This window comes from Eubalaena glacialis, chromosome 16 (genome assembly GCF_028564815.1).
Source record: "Eubalaena glacialis isolate mEubGla1 chromosome 16, mEubGla1.1.hap2.+ XY, whole genome shotgun sequence".
Lineage (NCBI taxonomy): Eukaryota > Metazoa > Chordata > Mammalia > Artiodactyla > Balaenidae > Eubalaena > Eubalaena glacialis.
This window is the reverse complement of record NC_083731.1, coordinates 77,741,065-77,762,735: the sequence shown is the minus strand read 5'-3', so window position 1 is coordinate 77,762,735 and position 21,671 is coordinate 77,741,065. Positions and strand designations below refer to the sequence as shown.

Here is a 21,671-nt window from a genome sequence, read left to right as displayed (position 1 = left end):
TAAGCTGGAGGGAAGTTCACCTCCTATTGGAGTCACCCAGGCCAGACAGACATAAGGAAGGAGCCTTATAAGATTATGGCTGATGGCCCATTAACCAAGAGGATAGCTGTGAATAATGAAGTCAATCATTGTGCAGAGCAAAAATTCTTCCATTGTAGATTTAGTCACTGAATCTAGACTAACAAGTAGATTTTTATGTGCTAAGGAGTCATGAAACACAGCAAGAGCCAAGAGGAAGTGCCCCAGCATACAGAGGCACTCCCCTCCCCCTGGCAAGTGTAAAAACAGCAGGAAAGACATTCTCAACCTTACAAATGATGACAAGACCCCCAAACTAGCTAAACTAAGTTCTTACTATGACGCCTTAGATGTCAGGCTGGTTCTACAAAAAGACACATTTTGACAAAATCAACCAAAACTTTTCATCAAACAGCCTGCTTATACTTAACTGATCCTTTGAGCTTTAAAATTGACATCACCACTGCCCATAAAAATTCCAGTCTTTTTAGAATGACCCGTGTCATACTACATCAGGGACAATGTACCTGTTTTCTCAGTTGGTTAAACTGTTACTTAGCAGATAACATCTCAGCGATGCTTAACTTTAAAATCAAGCATGAAGCCACAACTGAGGTAGATCACTATTTGCATACTTGAGCAGCAAAGCAAACAGAGTAATAAGGGAGATGTAGTTTCAAACAAAGAATATGTGAAGACATTTGCCAAGCAAGATCTCAAACAGAATACAGAACAACTCAGTGTTCTCCAGTCTTCTGGAAATCCTGGCACTTTATGTGGCTAGAAATTTTTAGTTGTAAGAGTAGAATGTAAGTAAAAATCATTAATATGTCCTCACTTGATTTATTAAGTTAATAGACTTCTTGTTGAAAACCTAACTTTGTCGATAGGAACAGGTGGATCGGCACTTTGCAAACAATTTGCTATTATCTTGAATAATTTCAACTTAAGCAAATTTGAATTGCTTAAGTTGAAATTTGCATATCTTTAGACCTAGCAACTCCACAACCTGATGTATGTCCTAGACTAGTTTTCAAACCTCAGGTAGAAATGGTTAATAAAATCCAATTTATTGGATCTCTATCAGTATTTTAAAAAATAGACTGGGTTTTATCAGAGTCATTGCTCAGAGTAGGGAAAAGTATTATATCTTGAAGTTTTTGAAGTGATAGACAGACACACAGATACATAGAGAGAGAGAGTGATTTGTGTATATGTCCTGTTGGGTTATAGTTAAAACCATGTGAAAGGCACTGACCTAAATGACACTACTGCATATACGGTAATACTTATATAGCAACATTATTCAAAATAGCACAAATTTGGAAATAACCCTTCCATCAACTAGAGAATGAACAGATAAATGATGGAATAATCTCACAGTGAAATATCATACAGTAATAAAAATATACTAACTATACTGAGGGTTGATCTTAGAGATAAAATGTTAAATGAAAAACAAAGTAGAGCCTAGAAGACTACACAGAGTATGAAATCATTTTTATAAAGTTTAAAAACAGATAAACAAAAATTAAATATCACAGAGATACATACATGTTATCAAATTATATTTTAAAGATCAAAGCAATGAAAACACAAAATTCAAGCTATTAATACTTGAGGCAGAGGAGTAGCACAAGAATTCCCCATCTTTCCTGCTTTGCCCTGCCCAGTCTTTCCTCCTTTCTCTCTCCCTTGCTTTTTTCTTTAATTAAGATAGTGAGGGCATTTTCTCCCCTTGATTTTAAAAGCATTTTGTGTTCACGAAAAAAAAAAAAAAAACCTAGAAAAATATGGAAAATTTCTTAAAAATAAAGTCCCAAAACGACTGTTCATTCACACAGAAGTGCTAATCATTGTTAACATTTTTATGAATTTAAAACTTTCTTCTAAATAAAAATATTGTAAAATAGGGTTAGTTCACAGATATGTCTTATATTCTGTCTATTTCAATGAATGAAATACTGTAAGCATTTTCACGTTAGTATTTTGTTTTTAAAGTTTTGTGGTAGTCAGAGTAATATTCAGCTTTCAATTTTAACTCTAAGTTGCATTTTTATTTCATTTACAATACTTTCTTGTGCCATAATTAAAAAAAAAAAAACAGATTTTGAGCACTCCCTGTACAGATTTTACAGTTGGTTGTCAACAGTTTCAGAGTAATTGCTAAAACAAAACCAAAATAAGCCCAGAGGCATTTTGCCTCTAGTCATATCTAAATCAGTCAAGGCATTTTACAATTCTAATTATATAAGTTACTCATTAAGCTATTATTCTTACAAAAGTTAAAACACAGATAAGATTAAATTTCATTTGATCATCAACCACAGTTCCCAAATCCTCATGTCCTTCCTGGTATAACTACTATTACCTCTTTGGGCTTATTTTTAGATATTTTCCTCTTCATATTCACATATAGATAGGTCCTCACCAAAAAAATATAGTATTAGTTTGAATTTTTAAAAATATTTAATCATTCTGCAACTTGCCTGAGGGTATTTTCTATGTTAGTATTATATAAATCTACTTCATTCTTTTAAAATGCTGCATATAGTATTCCATATTATGACAAAGCCCTTTTCTGCTTAAGCCCAACCTGCCATTCAAAGGAATCTACCAGAGTGGGAAATCTACTGATAAAATATATTCATGTTTACCTGCTTGAAAACTGGCATCAACTTAAAGAATGTGGGGTATCTTGAGAGGATGTGAAATGGTATCTCACTGTAGTTTGATTGGCATTTCCCTAATGATTAATGATGCTGAGCATCTTTTCACATGCTTGTTGGCGATCTGTATATCTTCTTTGGAGAAAAGTCTGCTCAAGTCCTCTGCCCATTTTAAAACTGCATTGTTAGTCTTTTTGTGTTGCACTGTAAGAGTTCTTTATATATTCTGGATATAGAGATTCTGAGATACATGATTTGCAAATATTTTCCCCTTTCTATATGTTGTCTTTTTACTTTCATGATAATGCTCTTTGATGCACAGAAGTTTTTAATTTTGATGACGTCCAATTTATTTACTTTTTCTTTTGTCACTTGTGCTTCTGGAGTCCTATCTAAGAACTCACTGCCAAATTCAAGGTCATAATTATTTACCCCTATGTCTTTTTCTATGAGTTTTATGGTTTTAGTGCTTTTATTTAGGTCTTTGATCATTTTCAGTTAATTCTGTGTATAGTGTGAGATAGGAGTCTCACTTCATTTTCTTGCATGTGGATACCCAGTTATCCCAGCACCATTTGTTGAAGAGATTATTCTTTCCCCATGGAGTGTGCTTAACACCTTTGTCAAAACTCAATCAGCCACAGGTCCACAGATGGTTGGTTTTATTTCTGGGCTTTCAATTCTATTCCATTGATCTAATTAGCCTTACGCCAATACCACACTCTTTTGATTTCTGTAGCTTTGTAGTAAGTTTGAAACCAGGAAGTGTGAGCCTTCCAACTTTGTTCTCCTTTTTCAAGATTGTTTTGTATTTTATTTATTTTTATGGTTTATTGTCTCTTTTCTCCCACCATGACATAGGCTCTATTAGGACATGGATTTTTGTCCATTTTGTTCACCACTGTACCCCAGGCTCCTAGAATAGGGTTTAGCATATAGTAGGCGCTTATATTTGCTAAATGAATGAATGAGGTCCTGAGAAGACAGAGTTGTCCACAGCTCAGAGAAAATGGTGGGGGTGAGAGGAGAAAAGGAAAAGAGAGGAAGATGATACCATGGTTGAGCAATTCCTGTCAGAGAAGAGTTGAAATGGCAGGAAGGCAGGTGGTTTAGGCTTGGGCTCTGGTGCCAAGGGACCCTTTCAAAGCCATATTGTCAGTGGGGCAGGAACAGCTGGAGCCATTCTGGTGTGTGTCAGTGTTTAGCAATTCACACGTACTAAAGCTAAAAATCATTTTGTTACTATCACATTGAACATTTTACATTTTTCAAAAACAAACCATCAGATGAGATGAAGCAGAATAACCATAAATTGTCTTCTCTGAACTGAGAGGGAAAAGAGCTTTTGCATCTTATCTCAAGTGTATCCATAGCTTTTAGGATACATAAATAATTATTTCTGATAAGTTTATGTAGTTTTACAATCATATCAGAAAACATACCTTGCAATGCAAAAGTACCATACTGACCTTCTAAAAAAATTCCAAACGAAATCTTCATTAAACACATTTATCACATTTAGTTAAATGAAATGAGTGAGCAGTGACATCAGCAAGCCTGAACACTATTGTTACTAATGGGACAGAAGCCAGTGAAGAAAAAGCAGCGCTAGAATATGTGGTGCAGTTTAAGATAAATGCTTTGGCAATTTTCTTTGATGCTCATTGCTTTCTTTTTCCATGTAAAATTTTTAAAATGTAAATAATTAAGGAAGTATGAAGAGCACCACTACTGTTGAATATATATTCTGTAAACAGCCACTGAATAATTGCATTTTTCCTACATAACAGCAAACACTGCTGCTGTGAGATGAAGCAATCTATTGCCACTCCACAAATTAAGCCATATGGCCCCATCCGTTTCTAGGTTCCAAGACAGCACACCTACTTGCTAATAAAGAACCTGTTAACCAGAGGATGCAAATAGGCCTCTTATTTAACATTTTCAAAATCAACAAGGTGTTGTTGATATAATTTGGCAGAGAGTCTGATTTATTAAGGGAGTGAGATATGCATCTCCTCATCTGATAATGATTTAAAACAATATGTGAAGTATATAAGCTGCCACTAAAATGGCACAGCTCTGGGATTTGCCAGGTGCTAATTGCTCCACTCAAACCCTCAGGGAAAATGTACAATTTCCCCGGCAGTCATCCCAGGTTTAATTACATTTTGGGAGTTTTATTCCCTGGACAGAGGTGACAGTCTGGAGAGAGCTTTGCCTCAACTTGGTCTTCAACTTAGCGACTAAAAGACCATGGAGAATTCACCTCATCTGTAAAACCCACTCCGGGAGGCAACACTGCTGTTCATTCCTCAAATCCAGCTCACGTGACTTCCCCAGATGAATTCTCTTCTCAGTCAGTAGCTTATACACATTACTATTTTCACTTTGGATCGTAATTTATTTGTTCATCTGTCTCTTCTCTATTAAACGACAGTCTTTAAGGACAGAAACTGTCTTATTCATCTCTGTAGCTCCAATCCCTCCCATAAAATCTGCATTTAATAAATATTTATGATTATTTGTGTGACAGCACTATGTCATCTAGTGCTGGTGCCTGGGAAATGGTAGCTGCTTAATAAGTATTAATTACCGGAAATTTTCTTTACTCAAAATTGCACTTGTTTTCCTCTTTTTATGACATCTTGCTGTTGGAACTCAACTCAGGCTCTTACCATCCTAGACCAGTGGTTTTCAAGGAGGGAGGAGGGGTAATTTTACCCCCCTTGGGTCACTTGGCAAGTCTGGAGGCATTTTTGGTTGCCACAACTGGGCTGGAGGGAGTGGGTGCCACTGGCATCTAGCAGGTAGAGGCCAGGGAAAATGCTAAACATCCTACAACTCAGAGGACAGCACCCCACAATTACCCAACCCCGAACACCAGTAGAGTCAAGGCTGAGAAATGCTGACCTAGGCTTTCATTTCTTGAAATTGACTCCTGGTCATTCTACTCTATTCTTACTCTTTCTCTCCTCTAATCTATTCTTCTGAAAAATCCTTCCTTCTAATTGAGGTATAATTGACATATAACATTATATTAGTTTCAGACAAGACAATGATTTGATATTTGTCCATATTGCAAAATAATTAACACAGTAAGTCTAGTTACCATCTGTCATCACACCTAGTTATATAAATTTTTTTCTTGTGATGAGAACTTCTAAGATCTACTCTCTTAGCAACTTTCAAATATGCAGCACTATACAGCATGATCACGTGTCACCATGCTGTACATCACATTCCCAGGACTCATTTATGTTATAAATTATACCTTTTGACCCCCTTCACCTATTCTGCCCCCTCCACCCCCCCCCCACCTCTGGCAACCACCAATCTGTTCTGTGTATCTATGAGGTTGGCTTTTTGTTTTGGGTTGTTGTTTTTTTTTTGATACCACATATAAATGAGACTAAAAATATTTATTGTCCTTATCCTGTTCAAAAGGTCTTACACTTTTTAAAATATCTTTGTTTTTCAGTTAAGAGTTGCTGCTGGATTTTCAATAATACTATCACCATATTAATATGTCAAAAGCAGAACTAGAACCAAGTTTTAAAAATTCTTATTTCTAATCTACCTGCATTACAACTCTCTTAACTCAAACGAAAGCTTTTACACGAGGACACTAAGGAGCACAAAACAGACTCTAGGGGACGGCAGCTGATTTTTCTTCAGGGATCCACATTTCTAGAGCTACAAAGACCACATGGCCCTTCTAATTTCATCTGCAGCACAACTGCTGTGTCACTGAATGTTATATCACACACTGGACTGTTACCTCTTTTGCTGGCTAGATATCCTCTAATCTAACCATGATTTGTTTAAAATTAATGTGACCTAAGATTGGTGGGGTTTTAAAAACAAAGAATCTTTTTAAATATCTGCTTTCTTTTACTTATATGACTGTATGTTATGAAACTCCACAGAATTCTCAAATGTGAAAAGTAATATACACAAATAGGTGGAAAATACATATATATATAGTAGTTTTTTAGACTCTTTCCATTAAAAATCACATTCCACGCAAATCATATATCCGATAAGGGATTCATATCCAGAATATATAAAGAACTCAACAACAACAACAAAAAACCCCAAACAACTCAGTTGAAAAGTGGGCAAAGCACTTGAGTAGACATTTCTCCAGAGAAGATATATAAGTGGTCAATAAGCCCGTGATAATGTGCTCAACCTCATTAGTCATTGGGGAAGTTCAAATCAAAACCACAATGGGATAACACTTCATACCCTTTAGAATGGCTGTTATCAACAAAACAGAAACTAACAAGCATTGACAAGAATGTGGAAAAATTAGAACCTTTGTGCACTGTTGGTAGGAAGGTAAAATGGCTCAGCAGCTGTGGAAAACAGTTTGGCAGCTCCTCAAAAATTAAATGTAGAATTTCCATATGACCCAGTAATTGCACTCCTAGGTATATACACAAAGGAATTGAAAACAGGTACACAGACACTGATAGGTAGTCATACCAATGCTCAGAGCAGCATTATTCACAATACCCAAAAGGTGGAAACAACCTACATGTCCATCAACAGAAGAATGGATAAACAAAATGGGGCATACATACAATGGACTATTATTCAACCTTAAAAAGGAAGAGAATTCTGACACATACTACAACACGGATGAAACTTGAAGACGTTATGCTAATGAAATGAGCTAGACACAAAAGTATGATTCCACTTACATGAAGTAAATAAAACAGGCAAATTCATAGCAACAGAAAGTAGAATAGAAGCTACCAGGACTGAGAGGAAAGGGAAGGGGGTGTTTTTGTTTAATGGGTACAGAGTTACAAGTGAGAGGATGGAAAAGTTCTGGAGATGGATAGTGGTGGCGGAAGCACGACAACATGAATATACTTAATGCCATTGAATTGTACACTTAAAAATGGTAACTTTTATGTATATTTTACCACAAGAAAAATCTTATTCCAAATGTTATGATAATTTGCTTCATCACTACCTTCAAGGGATTTTACAAATAAAGTCTCCTTCTGCCAAAATTAGAGGGTTTTTTAAAACTCTAATTTTGAGTTGGAAAATAATGTGCCATTGGTACATGGAAGCCTTGAAAGAAACTAAAATCCCTAATAACATAAAATGCTGGGAAATCTTCGCACACAGCCCAGGCCCAGTTATGTAGGTTACTCACCTTTCAATGGCCCACACTCACTGCAGGACCGTCATAGTTTTGTGCAGTCCGGGCATTCTGCCTGCCTTTCAGATCCTTTCTCCCACTTAATGCCGAATCATGTAAACATATCAATTTTCTCTGACAGTGGTAGTTTGGGGCAGCTGGGGAAGAGGGGAGTGCTGTTTTAAAAATAACATTTCCTTCTACAGGAAGAAAAAGGGAAAAATATGGAACAATCTCTAGAGAGATTATTTTTAAAAATGAGATCTACTTTCTATGTCAGAACCAACCAAGAGCAAGTTTATATACCGCTAATTGATATTATTGAACTTTATTTTCTTGGAATCACTTATTCTCATACAAAACAAATAACTAAATTAAACAAACATCCACAGATTCATCAGCTGTGAGCATTTTGAAAGAAAGCAGAAATATAAATTCCTTTTCATGCACTATCACATCCGATATTTAAAGTTGTGTTAAAACCTACTAATATTCCAGAATCTCTATGACTTCAAATCTATTGGAAGGTCCACACAATTTGAAATTCATTCTTCCATAAAATTGACTTTATAATCCTTCCTGGAATAGGACTATAATAGAATCTACTGCATGGGAATATTATTGGGTTAAACAACTTTACCTTATACTACACAACTAAGTACAAGAATATTTGAAGTTAATTTTTAAATATATTTTTTATCATCACTCCTGGATTTGGGTATACCGTGGCCCAGAGGAAGTGACATATGATCACTTGATTCTCATCTGATAAAAGCTCAGAGATATAGCAAAACCTTCATAATGCATAAGACACACACTCAATCTCACTTTAAAACAGAACTCCTCCAACAGCAGATTGGTTTCTTTTTATATTAATACTGAATTTCACATGAAATAAAGGCCCTAACTACAAGTGATATATTATGCCTAAACCAAGACATGGTTATACTAGGCAGCCTTGTGTTCATGATATGAAGTGCTAAAGTAAGCTGATGTCATTGGAACTTATGCTTAATAAGCCTGTGAGAAGTCTTAATCTATGTCCACTTAAATCCCTGAGACACAGTTCTCTTGGCATTCATATAGTTTGATTTTTCAGCTAGAATGTCAATGTTGGTTAGACATCATTTATTAAATTTCAGATTCAGAATTATTCTGGAATTAGAATTATTGGAGATTTAGAATTATTTCTTAAAATAGAGAGACAAGAAACATTTTTTATTATTGCTCATTACCATTTCTTTTGGAGACAGAATTATTATTCCATTGCCTATTTGGTATTTTATTTATGCCAAATGTTGTAAAAGAGAAGTAGAACAGGCATTAGAGCAGCAAAGAGGTGTGAAAATGAATAAAGGAAAACCTCATTCGCAATGGAGTCAGGAAGCCCTGAACTGACAGCTCTCATAGCAGCTTACTTTATAGACCCCATCAAGAAGAAAGACATATCCCAGCAGGATGAAGGAAGATTTTCTCCTTGCCCAGCAACAAAGCAGCCAATGAAAAACTGCTGCAACTCAGCCAATGAGAAGTCACAACAACCGCAAACTCTCACTCTCCTCCAGTGAACTTTCATTCAAAACAGCCCTTCCCAACTTCCTCATTTCCACTATAAAAGAATGCTCCTCTCTTTTGTTCTCCAGACTTGCCTACAGTTTTCCATAGTTTGCATGTCCTTAACTGCAATTCTTCTGCTATTCCCAAATAAATTTGACTTTGCTGGCTAAACCACTTACGTTTTGTTTTAAAGGTTGACAGAGGGAATCTAAAGAACACACCTAATCGTGTGGGTCACTTTTAAGGTAGACTTAGAATGCTACATATTTTTTCCATGTAGTTTTCTGAATATTACGAGCAAGATTAAACATTGTGTAAGAGTAAGCAATTCATAACACTTATAAGAGAATGTCAACACTACCTTGGGAAGATTACCGCATAAGCTTCTAGCATTCCAACCTATATCCTTTACACTGTCAGCAAATGCTTGGAAATACTGTATTATACTGTATATATCACCCCACAAGTGTGATATTTTATTATTCAAGTTTGGAAGGGCCCACAGTTTAACTACTGATTCCATGAACAAGAGACTACATAATGTAATGGATTGAAAACACAGGAACTGGAGGAAGAAGACTTGAGTCTGAATGTTAGCTCCATTGCTAATTAACTGAGACCTTCAAATTAACCACTTCAATCCTGTTTTCTCCTCTGTAAAACTGAAACAATAATCATTACGTTTCATACTGAGAGGATGTGTACAAAAACAATTTGAAAACTGTAAACTATGTAAGGACACTCTTTTTTTATTATTAACAGTTATACTTCTGCTTATTCCTTATGCATACCTCACTGTACACATAAAATGCATTCCCCCCCCCCAAAAAAGGGAAAAAAAAGAAAGAAAAACAATCTAAGAATGGATCAGAGGCAAAGAAAGAGAAAAAAGGGAGGGGAGGATAAATGTTCACATCAAAGGAAAAAAACAGTGTCTCAACTATCTCAACGTATCAGCATTTCATTAGGAATTAAAAATATGACATATTTTTCTTCCTAATCAGCTTCAACTGCTACTATTCACCCAGTAGAGCTGATGGATAGAAATTTCTGAGCCCAGGGACTTCCCTGTGGCCCAGTGATTAAGACTCCCTGCTCCCACTGAGGGGCCCAGGTTCAATCCCTGGTCAGGGAACTAAGATCCTGCGTGCTGCACCATGCGGCCAAATAAATAAAGTTCCATGCTACACCTATCTAAAAAAAAAGAAATTCCTGAGCTCATAATATACACTTTCTATATAAGTCCAGAATTCCAGGATCAGACAGAAAGAGAGGGAAGGTGAGAAGATAGATGGACCCTGACAGAGACGGAATGAAAACTGCACAAAACTTGACTATCCAGCAATTGTCTCTGTACAATTGCTGATAATTGAGAACAAGCAAAAAAACAAAAAAGAGTTCTACCTGCCAAAACAAATGTGTTATCAAGCCTGTACAAAAAAGATCACACAGGATCTATTTGCAATTATTTTCGACTCAGTTTAAACAACAAGCATGTTTCTAGGATTCCCAAGCTTACAGCAAATCAGAGCAGCAAACGGAGAGGGAAGAGGAGGTGCTACTAGCAGGTAGGACAGCAAAGTGAAATCAAAGCTGGCAGCTTGATGCCAAGGAAGGGGACCAAAACAAACAAGCAAATAAACAAGTGGAAATCAAAAAAAAATCTATTAAGAAACAGTCACCAAATCTCCAAAAGCCCAAGAGTTTGAGGTCATTGCATCTGGTAACGCCCATCCCCTCCTCTGAGCTCCAGAGCTGCTTATGTGCAGTTTCCAAAGGGGGCTCCTCAGGACTCTGGAGACTGAAGGGAGCCTCGGGCACAGCAACAAGGGATGGCAAGAGGAGACGGACACCAGGGGAAGGGGGGGCCCAGGACTCTGTCTCCCTGTGGTTACCACCTTCCACCAGAGCAGCCCTGCTTCACTCGGCTTTACTTCCTGAGGCTTCCTCGATGAAAGGGTCTGCTGGTTAAAATGATTTTTAAATTTTTTGACTACTACTAACTCCAGAATCCTTCAAAGCAGTATATCCGAATGTAGAAATGGAATCTATTTCAGGCGTTGGGGAGAGGGAGTGATGAAGAGGCAGAACACAGAGGATTTTTAGGGCAGTGAAACCATTCAGCAAGATAGTACAGTGGTGGAGACAGGTCATTATAACCTTGTGCAAACCCACAGGACACACAACACTAAGAGTGAACCCTACTGTAAACTATGGTCTTGGGGTGACAGTGTAAGCCCTACGCTCTGGTACAGGCTCTCAGTAGCAGGGGAGGCTGTGCACGTGTGGGGTCAGAAGGTATACGGGAAATCTCTTGTACTTTTCACTCAATTTTGCTGTGAACCTAAAACTGCTCTAAAAAATAAAGTTTACTAATTTAAAAAAAGAGAAAGAGGGCTTCCCTGGTGGTGCAGTGGTTGAGAATCCGCCTGCCAATGCAGGGGACACGGGTTCGAGCCCTGCTCTGGGAGTATCCCACATGCCGCGGAGTAACTGGGCCCGTGAGCCACAACTACTGAGCCTGCGCGTCTGGAGCCTGTGCTCCGCAACAAGAGAGGCCGCGATAATGAGAGGCCCGCGCACCGCGATGAAGAGTAGCCCCCGCTTGCCACAACTAGAGAAAGCCCTCGCACAGAAACGAAGACCCAACACAGCCAAAAATAAAAAATAAATTAATTAATTAAAAAAAAAAAAAAGAGAGAAAGAAATAGATCCTGTTACACCTCTTAAAGCACCGCTTTTCTCCCTGTGCTCCCCACGTGCTGGTAGCACCACCCTCTAACCACTAGTCCAAGCTAGAAACCAGGAACTACGCTTGACCCAGAACAATCCCACGGAAATTCTATTCCTTCCTCTCCCTCCATCCCATACCCCACAGGTCACCGAATCCTGCGATGGGCCCTGCCACACACTTCTTAGCCATGTCCCACCCTGGACGTCCTCAGTGAGTCTGGATCACTCCAGGCAGCTGTCTTCGACCGTGCCTCCCCCCTCAGCAGCCCACGCCCCAGAAAGCACCCTCCCTGTTGGGCCCTCATGCGATGTCATTCCGAGTCCTCAGTGACACCTTGCTGTGAGTCTGCAGCCGAATGGACAGTATCTGTTTCCAGGGGTGGGGATTAAACGTGCTTTGTTTGTGCTTTAAAATATTTTTATCCAAATTTCTACTCTGGGTATGTATTTGCATATTTTATATAAAACAACAACAGTAAATATCATTGCAGGGTGGGGTATGATTTGATGCTTTTGGCGTTCAATTTCAAACCAGGCTCTTCACAACCTGGCCTCCCCAACTACATTCCCAGCCTCACTAGTTCTTGCTCCCTTTGCCCTTGACTCCCTCCCCTCTGCCCAGGAGACCTGTGTGCAGCCACCCACTTCCTGCTCCGCCTTCAGGACCAAGCTGGAAGGTGACTTCCTGGAAAGCTTCCCTGCGGCCCCAGATAGCAGCATGAATCGGCCTCCACGGCTCCTCTGGGCTTCCCCAGCACCTGGCACAGACCTTCACAGTAGCACCATCACTCCTGACTCCTTATATTTGTTACTTGTTTTCCCCAGAGATGTCAAGCTCCTTCAAAGGGCACAGGCTGTGCCACGGGGTGGTCAGTACAGCCTAACACCAGGTCTGGACTACAACAAATGTTGCATGAATAAAGGTAAAATCCAGTTTTATCAGTAACATGAACTATTTTATTATCAAGCCCTATGTAATCAGTCTAACTGCTGACCTGAAACCCATTACTTTGCTGATGTGATACAATAAATTCTTCTGAAGGGCAGAATTACATAATGTGTTCCCTCCTTCCTGTGCATGTAACAGTCCATCTACTGAAGATGATGTTACAGAGAACACTAACCTGTACTTGAATACCTGCAAAGTGTTCAATGGCTGTAAAGAAAATTTTAAATGTTTTTAAAAATGATGTGGGCAATTTAAAATGTTTTATTGATGTGCATGTATTGTGGGAGGTTGAGTTTCCTGGCCACAGGCTGCCTGAAGGATGAGATTAAAAACCGATGGAGGAGAATCACTAATGAGCTGTGTAATGCATTGCTGTTCGGATAAGTGCAGATTTTTACTGGCCAAAGGCATTCATGGTGTATCAACCATCTCACCAGCTTCGCCGGATGCAAATGTGGGCATTCAGATGCACTGTGCCACTTCAACTGGTCTTCACCTCCCTTCAAACACACCTTTGATTACATGATTTGCCTGTTCAAACCCTTTAGTATTTCTTTTTTGACCACAGGACAAAGTGGAATCGCTCTCCTGTGCCTACAGATTAAAATCCGAATGGCTTCTCCTTCCTTCCTCCTTACCCTATGAAACACCAACCTATCTTAGGGGAAGAGAAAAGAACATGGTTGAAGGAAGAACTAAATTTATCAAGTAGCAATGATGAACCAGACATGGTGCTAGGCACTGGGTATTTCAAGATAAAATACGGTCCCTTTCCTGTAAGATATTACAGTCTACAGGAGGAAACAGAAATCTAAACACATTATTACCAGACAGGTGACAGATGCATTATTATAACTGATATTAAAAGGGCTGGGGAAGGTTTCCGGTAGGAGGGGCCATGCAAACTTCCTCAGCCAGTAGAGGATACCTGGGAAAATCAGAGCGGTAAAGGCCCAGGGATGCCCTCAGCATCCTTAAAGTCCAGGCCCAGGGATGCCCTCAGCGTCCTTAAGTTCTCACAGGGACTTACCACCAGGACCTCTATTCCCATTATGCCTTCTATTTCACCTCTGGTTAGAGTGCTGAGCCCCATATAATACCGTCCTAATTATCCTTGTCAAGAGTGACTCGAAATTCACACACAGTTAAAATGTAATTCTAACCAGGAAAAATTAGAGAAATCCAAATACGTCAATTTTTTGTATAAAAAAACTTACTATTGGCTAAACAATTTGATATCTGCTTTCCTGACCTCTCTCTCTCTCTAATTAGGCTAAGAAATCCTGGATACCGGGATTTTATTTTGTTATGCTACTTTATGTGGTTACCTTTTATTTAAATAAATTTTATTTATTTATTTATTTTTGGCTGCTTTGGGTCTTCGTTGTTGCGCCCGGGCTTTCTCTAGTTGCGGCGAGTGGGGACTACTCTTCGTTTTGCGTTACGCGGGCTTCTCATGGCGGTGGCTTCTCTTGTTGCGGAGCGTGGGCTCTTGGCTCGCGGGCTTCAGTAGTTGTGGCATGTGGGCTCAGTAGTTGTGGCTCGCGGGCTCTAGAGTGCAGGCTTCAGTAGCTGTGGCGCATGGGCTTAGTTGCTCCGCGGCATGTGGGATCTTCCTGGACCAGGGCTCGAACCCATGTCCCCTGCATTGGCAGGCGGATTCTTAACCACTGCGCCACCAGGGAAGCCCATGGTTACCTTTTTATATGGTCCAGACCGCCTGGTTTGGGGTCTCATAGGCAGTGTAGGTACAAAAGGCACAGAGTAAATAATGTTGAATGAATGACCAAGTGTATCACTCCCACTTTCTAGAGCAACTACTACATCCACAAAATCACATTTTATGACCCCCAAACATAATCAATACAGTATTTTTAAAAACTTTTTAAAATGAATATTTGCAATCAATTTAGATCAATGATAACACAAAGAAGGTGTCATCCTTTGAAATAACACCCAGACACCAACTTGCCATTGTTTGCAAACATCCAACACCTAACAACTGCTTTGTGTAAACACATAATAACTAATCAATCCTAAGGGAAGCATTTATGGACACAAGGGTTTGTCTCTGACAAACATCTGATCCAACTTCTGCTCCTAAAAATGAAATCCCACTACCCCTAGGAAATCAGGCAAGAATGATAATAAAGGCATCAACAAGTGAAAGAAAAACACTTGGAAATCAGGCAAGAATGATACAAAGGCATCAACAAGTGAAAGAAAAGCACTTGGAAATCAGGCAAGAATGATATAAAGGCATCAACAAGTGAAAGAAAAGCACTTGGGACCTAAAATCTTTTTAGTTTATAACATTTTCTCATTTTTCACATTCATTGGCTTCTAATAATCACTCATATCATTAATAATAATCACTCATGTCATTAATCCCTGGTGGTCCCACTTTATGAACAAGTCGTGTGCATTTCAGTGTGGTCATTGCGAAACTGGAATTCATTTTCCCGCAGAAACAATGTTGCAAGTGCTGATAAATTCCCTGGCCAGCCCACCACGACCCTCTCCACTCCCAGTGCACGTAGCCTCTAATACTGCTAAAACCAGCCCAAATAGGTGACGTCCACCTTCGGCATCTGCCGACCTGCTTTCTGCCGCACCCTCTGCCCAAGCTCAGGCACCTCCAATCCTCACAACTGTCCTAATGCACCAACTTTTAAATGACCTATTCTTTCTCCTTCCTCCTCCTACCAAACTCCAATTCTCTCATGTGTGATTCTTAGCAAAGAAAAAAAGCAAGATGAATGAATAGATTTGTAATCAAGTGTGAATAATAGGAGATATCAAATATTCTACCAAGAGATGGAGAACCCTGATGGAATCTGTCATTTTTTCTGAGTTATTCTCTGAAATGTATTACCACCAAGTCAATTAAATTACATACAAGTACTCAGAAAGCAACTCCTAGCACTTTAGATGAACTCTACCATCCATCAAACTCTCCTTAAAAAATAAAAAATCTGCAAATCTGCTGTAAACCTTCCAAAGCCCCTAAGGGCTCAGGACAAAATCCTTCAAAGGCTTTTGATAAACTGCCTCAACTACCTATTTCACAATGAACTGCATTTTGTAAAAACAAACTGACTCACACACACATTAACTAAAGCAAATCTACATTTGATCAGCTTCTAAGCAGTTTAACAGATTAAAAAAGAAAAATATTAGGCCACATGGAAGAAGATACCCCATGGGTTAAGAAGGGTTTGTGAAGGCACGCGGCCCCCTCTATCTGGGGATGTGCTCTCGGAATCGGCCAGGTGAAACTGCTGCTCCGTCACAGAATGTTCGCACCTCCGCCACTTCCAAACCCTAAGCTGTTTCAGAACGAATCCCCAAGGCCATCAACACATCTGGGTGGCCCCCAGAGAACATGTGAACTCTGCAGATTATCTGTCCAGTGGCTAGAGAACTGGATGGCCACCCCTGATAATCCCAGTGTTTGTAAACAAAGACAGCTTTGCACTACCGCAGCCCTAAACCCATTTCATGATTGAGGAATACACGTTTCCTATGTACAGTCCCTCAAAGTTAAATGTGAAAAAGGGGAAAGGAAGTGGTCAGATATGAAATAATAAATTTCCCTAAGGGAAAATTCATATATAAAAATAATCCCCACCAGTGATATCACATAATCAGGAGAGACGCAGAGAGACAGAGAGCGAGAGAGAGAGAGAGAGAGAAAGAGAGGGACTTTGATATTTAGTATTTCCCCCTGAAAAAGAAAATCAAAACTGTCTTTTTGGAAAAATCAGAACTTTGTAGGACTCCTTTACACTGATTTCATGGGTTAAATTTTTGTCTTTGAATTAAATATGGTTTAGGGAATGAAGGGGGAGAACCAACATTTCATCAGTGTTTAGGACTTCTGAAGTGATACAGCTTTGTATACACACATTTATAATTTGTCTCTTAATATTTATGCATTTTCATTTTAAGTTTTGCATTTAAATTTTATGTCATAGTCTCTCTGGTTCTTAAAAAACTGGTTTGAGTTGATTAGATTTCCCAACTAAAACTGTATAATGGACTATATTATATAGGCATGATATTTATACACAAATTATATTTTTTACATTATATTAACTCTATTCATTCTGAACCACTGAACAGAATATGATGCACGTTAAGATGGGATTTAGTATGGTTTGGTAATGTAATGAGCAAGGCACAGAAGGGAGATTCAGCTCTCTGACAAGATTGATAACAAGATTCTTTATACATCCAATCTGACCAGAGCAGAAGCTCATCGCAGCAGCAGTCGGCTTTTTCTTTTGTGAGCATAGTTTGAAACATGTACACTAAAAACAGTATCAATTTTTCTGTGGCTATTGCTGGGGGAAGGAGGTCAGCATATCGTGTTAGCAATTTTCTGTGGAATTGAATTAGAGTTTCATTGTGGTAGCCATATCACATTAAAAATCTGGTCTTTTTTTTTTTTTGCTAAATGGTTTCCATTGTGTATTTAGTGAATCTGATATGGAAAATTGCTAATGCAATAAGAGTATCATATAAGCTTTCCTGACTGTAATGCTCAGCCATAATATTCAGGAGAAAGAGGCTCAACTGGGCTGGGGTGAGGGCTTATTCTCCACAGCCTCTTAACATGTCCTCAGCTCAAGTTCAACACTGGCTTCTTGAAAGATGGACCGTTAAGACCTATCGTTTAGGGGAAACTCCTTTGCAGATTTTATTCCAGACGAGACCGTGGGTTCAGTGAAAGACACGTCAATTAATTAATATTTATTGACTGAGCACTAGGCAGGGCACTGTGGTGGGCATGCAGGGAATGAAAACGATAGATAAAAACACAGTCCGTTCCTTCACAGATCTTGAAAGGATTGTCTGAGGAGAAGAAATAAATTAGCATATGAGTAATTCAATAGCAGACAAGATGGGCAAGAGTGCAAAATGTCAAGAGCCACAGGTGCTCAAAGGAGGACACACCTGAGACCAGGGGCATCAGAGGAGGACACACCTGGACAGGGCCGTTAAAGATGAGGAAGATGCCGATAGGTGTGTGGATTCGGTGAGAGGTCAGGAAGCAGGGGAAGGCATTCTAGGCCTTAGCATGAGGAAACGTGCAGAGAGGAAAGCCAGGGTATGCAGGGGAAATCACAATTCTTTATTTTAATTGCAGCATAAAATATGGAAGGGGTGGGAAGATAAGGCTGGAAAAGCGGTCTAGGGTCAGCTCAAGGCTGATGCAAAAAGAGAGTAGTGGGTGGTGTTCAGGATGGTTTGGGGTAGGAAGTGTCAGGCCGAGGTCCACTGGCAAGAAGAACATCCAGCTTCCATGGGTCTGATGGCTTCTAACGCTAACAAACATCTTAAAATCTTAACTTTAGTTAGCTCACGTTTCTTAAGAGACATCATTTATCGGAATATTTATTTTAAAATGTTAGTTTATGGCCAAGGGATATTTGTTTATTTTTTGTTATGCCCCTACTCATGACATGAACATTTACTAGGTTAACAGAAAAAAAAAAATTCTGAGGTGCTCATACTGTTATAACTACTTACGAATTTACTGTTTGCTTTTTTTTTTTTCCCCTTTAGAATAACTTTTCAACTCGCTGGCAACAGTAACCAAGGAAATATAAATCCAACAGCCTAGAATTACAACTATTTGAAGAGATTCATGCTTTCAATGTACTGCTACATTTACTGTTTTATTCTGGACTATTCCCTGTTTCTGAATTCCTCATTAAATGTTAGAAGTGATAAGCAGAAAATCTGCACTAAGCTTCGTTAGAACTTTAAAATTCAAGGTAGTATGTTTTGCGAATTAAAAAAAAAACTTCTTCATTTTCATAACTTTTAGCTTGCCTTGTATCAGAGTATATTTTGTGGATTAGTATTATTTCCAACATATTAAAGCCAAACATGATGAAATTGCTGTTTTATTTATTGCAGAGGGAACGTCAGATATAAACTAGTTAGTTGTCTAAGTGCTATAGTGACCACTTATTAAACACCAACTCTCCAAATGTGGCAAAGGAAATTGAACTCTCATTAAAAAGAATTAAACTACTTGTAAAATTGAAATTGAATATTTTAATCTTTATGAAATAATTTCTTGACAGATTTTGTTTTCTCCTCCAACTGAGCACATGATTAGAAAGGATAAACAAATTTACCAGTTGTTTATTACTTCTAGAATCCTTAGCAATGTTTCAGTAACAACAAAAACCCCTCTTCTTTCTCATTCCATGGTCTTGGGCAATCAGAGATATAGTAGTTGACGTCTGTGAATATTTTCTGATTACTCATTAACTGGGGATATATAAGAAAAAGAAAAAGATTTTAAAAGGAGAAAAGTCAAATAGCTCATGCTGACTTTGTAAGATTGGTGACAAAGATGTGAGAAGTGCAAAGTACTTCGAGGTTTAACCTAAGATTTGTTTATGTCTTTGATTTTTAGCAAACACTGTAGTGAAAAAAATGAGTTTGCTCAGATCAAGAATACGTTGGCATTCTCTTAAACATAGCTTGAAACCACAGAGTTCAAGCAAAAAACAGCTCTGGCAAAGATAGCCAGTCAAGCATAAAAATAGGAGTTGGTTGTGTCAGAATAGATTAAGAAGCTGAAGGCTGTCTGCTAAAGACAGCAGTCTTGCCATCAATGAAGGCGATCATTGCCACTAAAAGTTATTTTTCTGATATATTATTTGAAGCTTCTATCATAATGTATTTTAAATGCTCCTTATTTATAAATCATTACATCATTTTCTTATCTGCAGTATCCTTCTTGGATAACCACAAACTTGAGAGCGGTCCAAAATCCTGCTCATGGCTTCCTACAAATATAGGGACACTTACTTATTGAACTGTCTATTTAGAGTTAGGAGAATGTGTTTGGATTTTCCTTTTACTTCCTTTTTAAATATAGATCACTATTTCTAAAATGTAAACATCCAATGGCATTCCCTGACACCGACAGGAATCCCAAGGCAGAAGATATGCCTGGTAGGATTAACATGTCACTCACCCAGAAGGATGCCCAAATGCTTGGCTCAATTATGGCCAAGGAGGTAGCATTATTAAATGCCTTATGACTTTACAGCTATTCTCTATTATTCCTGTTCAACAACGCTTCCAAAAGATTATCCGAGAAATCTGGCAAGCCACTGAAACGGTACTTGTAAATTGGATCCATTAAAAGCAACCCACAGTGTCCTGTGGGTGTGTATCCGACTGCGAATTACTGGGCAAAGGATTTACGTGCAATTTTATTCCAAAAGTCGATTTACATCATTTGTAGGTTATTTCTCACGCGTACCAGTTCCAGCCCAGAAACAAGTCAACGGAGTATTTCTAAACTATCATTTCAAATTTCCACTGTCAAGAGTGGGAAGAGGAAGGCATAGTAACGGGAAGACTTGTCAGCGATTAGCCATCCATAAAAATGTGTCCCGTCCCCCCGCCGCCGCCCAGCGCTCCTCCTTCCGATCACAATGCTGGCGTCAGTAAGTCTCCTGTATCTGTTCCCCACCTCGCCCCCCTCCCCTCTGCGGAGAGTTGGCACCGAACGACAGGCGAAAGAAAAGACAAACACCCCAGCTCCCAACACAATCCAAGCGCTAGCGCAGACACACTTGAACAACATTCCTAACTTTTCTTTTTTTCTTTTTGCTCACTTCGCGTGTCTCAAAGGTAAGCAGAGTAAAAAAACCCTACGAGATACAAGGCCTGGGAGGCCAGCGGAGTCACATATACTACCCCGCACCCCGGTTTCTCCATTGTCCTCCCCCTCCGGCCACAGCAAACAGTTACTCAGCGGCAAATCGGGGTCTCCACGGCGCCTGTCCTCGGTGCTCGGCCCCTCACGGTACCCAGCCCGGGGGCTGACGGCGAGCGCCCATCCCTGCCCCCCGCCGCGGGCCAAGCATCCTCTGACAGGTCCCAGGTGCCGGCGGCCCCCGCGGCCGCAGCCGAGAGGAAGGCGCGCGGCCGTCTCCCCGGAGCTGCCCCCTCCGGCCTCTCGCCCACCCCGACCCACCCCAAACAGGCCCCACCAAGAAATACAGGGATGGAGAGTACAAAGAGCCAAGCCACACACCAAAGAGCCTCCAAGACTTCCCTGTGGAAGAAAAACTTCGCCGCACACGCATCCACACACGCACACGCCCAGCGCGCGCCGGGGAAGGCAGCTCTTACCTGTTCCCCGCGGTGCCGCTCATCCCTCCCCCCACCCCACCCAGGTCTGCCCGCGTCCCCTCCCCCGCGGTGGGTGCCCCGGCCGCCCTCTCCGAAAGCCGCACACTCACCGCCTGGCTGAGCGCGCCCAGCGCCTGCAGAGCCCGGCGGCGGCGGCGGCGGCGGCGACCGAGACAGCGGCTGCAGCGGCGGCGGCGGCGGCAGCGGCAGCGGCGGCCCCAGTCGGCGTCAGTCAGACTGGAGCCGCGAAGCCTCATCGCCCGTATTAGTGCGCCGACCTGGAAAGCCGCCAGAAGCCCTGCTCGCAGGCCCGCCCCCGCCCGCCGCCCGCCGCCCGCCGCCCGCCGCCCGCCGCCCGCCGCCCGCCGCCCGCCGCCCGCGGCTCTCCGCTCGCCGCCAGCCGCCGCCGCCG

General features: G+C 40.2%; 1 protein-coding gene across 4 annotated transcripts in view; it reads right to left on the bottom strand.

Annotated features, from left to right (window-relative positions):
- SMAD9 (SMAD family member 9) overlaps positions 1–21,671 on the bottom strand; it is a 60,111-nt gene that overhangs the window by 38,030 nt on the left and 410 nt on the right. For 2 of the 4 annotated variants that reach the window (XM_061171265.1, XM_061171268.1), the window contains exon 1: positions 21,370–21,419. The exons of 1 other annotated variant lie outside the window; for it this stretch is intronic. The gene's annotated coding sequence lies outside the window, so the exon portion shown is untranslated. Of the gene's footprint in view, positions 1–21,259; positions 21,287–21,369; positions 21,420–21,671 lie in introns of those variants that run through there. One more of the 4 variants, XM_061171267.1, reaches the window with a different exon arrangement.